A 3,347-nucleotide genomic window follows, 5' to 3' on the forward strand; every position below is an offset into this window, starting at 1 on the left:
TCCTGCGTGCAGCAGCAGCCTTGCTGCAGCCACTCCTGACCCAGCCGGGCATGGACCAGGCACCTGGAGAGCTCCCTGCCCTCCACCAGCACCCACCCCAGCACAGAGCAGGAGGGAACAGCTCTGTGTTCTCTTCCCTGGAGGAAGACAGGTGTGAGCAAGCAGCAGCTGCCTCAGGCTGTCATGTCCATCTTTGCTCTGTCCTGCCCACTGCTGTCCCATGGACAGCAAAACAAGGCACACAGTCCACAAACCTGGAGGGCACTGGGACTGCTGGGATCGCTCTTCTGACCCACCTTCCCCTGGGTGCACACATTAATGACAAACCACTGACTTGGCAGAGGGGGAAGGGAAAACACTTCCATGCTAAGACTAGAGCCTCAGGATCAGAAATTAAAAATTACTCAAAATCAATCAATATTTTGGGAAATTCTCTGGGAAATGTCCTACCTCTTCTACCACCCAAGCAATTTCACAGTCTGTGCCACAAGCAACAACTCCATAGCAGCAGCCCATCCCTCCCCATCTCCTATTAATTTGTTGCTAAAACGCAGACAATTGGCTTCAAGAAAGAACAAGCACGAGAAAGGAGCACAGACACAGCAGCAAGGATCACCTGTGGCACATCCAGACCTGCCTGCACTCTCAAACAACCAGCAACACATCTACGTCCTTGATCGACTCTCCAGCCTCCTCCTTCCCAAATCAGGGACAAACCCGCCTATATCCGTAACCTCAGAGATCTGACTCCAGCTCACGAGAGGGGGAAATCCAGAGATAACAGTCACGGCCGCAGCACTGTACAAGTGTTACTTTTGCCCATCTTGCCCAGTTCCCACCCCACAACCCCAGAGCACTGCTGCCATAACGGAGTTCACAGCCTCAGATGGGCTGTGCCTGCTGCAGCCATCAGGCCTGCGAGCGGTACCAGCTGCAGGGTGACATGGCAGGGGTGGACAAACCAGGGCAGGATCACACCACCAGGAAATGGCCAAGCGGCAGCTCCCCAGCCTCTCAAACCCAGCTGTGCTTTCAATTTTAGCAGCAGTTCGTGAAGCCACTCCGCTTGGACCAGCCCACCTGCCCCCACCAAGGCAGTATCCTGGAAGCAGTGTCAGTTTGGGAAGTGATGACTTCAGCCAGGGCCCCACAAGCACCCCCAGCCACTGCTGATGGACAGCTTGTCCATGCTCCCCCTCTTGCTCCTGCTTTCAGTTCCTCGCTGCTCTCACTCACCCACTCTGCAGCCGCACAGGGACAGCCCTGGAGAGATGATGACTCCTCCCAGCTATGAGATGCAGCTCTGGCTCAACTGGATCCCTTGGGAAAACACTGTCCAGTACCAGCTTGTGACTTTGCAGAGAGGGCAACGCAATGAGCTGCACCTTTGGAGTGGTGCAGCACGTGCCCACTCCACACTGCACAGAAGAGCACAGCTCTGGAGCTCACAGGGATGGAGCCCCAGAGCCAGAGCCAAGCCAGGGATCCCAGGGACCCATCAGAAGGAGCACAGTAGCAGCAAAGCAAGTGGGTCTGGCTGGAAAGGAACATGACTTTCCAGTGCTACCTCTTGAGCAGCTCCAGAAGTAGCACTGGACATCTCAGAGATATCATGTCTGACACATACCCCTCGCAAAGGATCCAGCTCACAGCCTGGGGAGGGTTTGCCTGCCAAAGCCCACCTGGTGCTGGATATAAGGATCTATCAAGTAAATGCCACAGCAGCTCTGCAGTCACCCCCTACCTCAGCCAAGTAAGGAGCTACACGGTGTCATCTCAGCCCTTGGAAATGCACAGGGACTGTGCCCTGAGTGGGAGACTCCAGGCAGCCGCCTGCCACAATACAACACACAAGGAAACCCAGGTGAGAGCTCTCCTGTGCCAAGCAGGGCTCCTGCCTGCCCTGCACAAGTCCCAGCAGCAGCCCCGAGCCAGTGACTGCTGTGGGGCAGGTTTCCCAGGGCTGCCTCACTCCCTGTCAGGCTACAGCAGAAGCAGCTCACAGCCAGGACCAGTCCCCCCAGCTGCTGTGACAATCTCCCTGCTCACTCCCCAACCACGCTGGAAGCACAGACAGGAGCAGACCGCCTCCCGCCCAGGGAGGGCCAGGGGCGCGAGCAAGGCCATGACAGGAACAGTCGCTGTCGTGGGCACAAGGCTGCCATGGTACAAACACGGCGGAGCGGCTGCGAGTACTGCGTGAGCACGAGTCTTGGATGTGACTGCCCTCAGCACCTTCCCCAGGAGACTCAGGCCTGGCAGGGAGGCATCCGAGAGAGCTGCGGGGTCAGAGGAAAGGCCGCAGGGAAGATCAGCTCGGCAGCAATGCCGTGAGGAGTCTCTGGGCCTGGGGGGAGCCAAGAGCCCAGTGCACCCCAGGGTGCAGGAAGCCAACAAGCCTCCCCGGTCCAGCTCCACCATAAGGCAACTTTTTTTTGTGTGTTTTTGGGGTTTTTTGTTTGTTTTTTTTTTTTTCTTTTTTTTCTTCAATAATATTTCCAAGGAAGAAAGCAAAGGGAGATGTGTCTTTTTAAAGAGTTTTTCTGTTGTTGTTGTAGAGGGGGTTGTGGGTTGGTTTTTTTTTTTTTTTTGTCATTTTTTTTCCAAGGGAAAAGGAAGAGAAAAAGCTCCTTTTGCAAAGTCCTGTCTTTGCATGCGATGGGCATTCCTGGGGCAGCGGGTGCACCGTCTAATGCAGGCTCGAGTCCAGGTGCCTGCCAGCCTCCCAACCAGCCATCCTCGCAGGAAGGAGTCAGAACAAGCCTATCCTTGGCAAAGGTCCTTTGGTTGACTTCCAAATTGTCCGTGGTGAAAGGGAGAGGTGGACAGAGGGAGAGCCAGACCCTCGGGAAGGTGAAGACGTCAGGGAGAAGGGAGCGGGAGAACGAACAGGGCGATGCTCCTGTCGCGGAGGTCGGTGTCGGAGAGGCACCGCCGTACGTGGAATGGGAGACGCCAGCCGGGTCATGGAGATCAGAGGCTCCGCAGCATCGTCACACGCTGTGGCTTCGGTCCCCCACTGGGGAACCTCGCTCCTCCGAGCTTCCTGAGCGGCTGCCCCGTGATCCAAGGGGGGACACAGAGGGGACTCATTGGGGCCACACAGAGCACACTTGTTTTGGTAAATCCAGACGAACTTCTAGCAATAATTTAAAACTTGATATATATATATAATAATAAAAAAATCTCCCCTTTCCAACCCAGCCAGAACACATTTTTTTGAAGAGACACTAAGACATGAGTGTGTGCACAGGAGGAGAGGGAAGGGAAAGGGTGGGTCTGCTGGGAGTGGGTCTGGCTCTGGTCAGGGTAGTAACAGCAAAATGGTTTTTTGGATGCAGATCGTC

Source organism: Corvus kubaryi, unplaced genomic scaffold, assembly GCF_017639235.1.
Source record: "Corvus kubaryi isolate FWS band 111438036 unplaced genomic scaffold, C.kubaryi_AGA036_p1.0 split2-37374, whole genome shotgun sequence".
Taxonomy (NCBI): domain Eukaryota; kingdom Metazoa; phylum Chordata; class Aves; order Passeriformes; family Corvidae; genus Corvus; species Corvus kubaryi.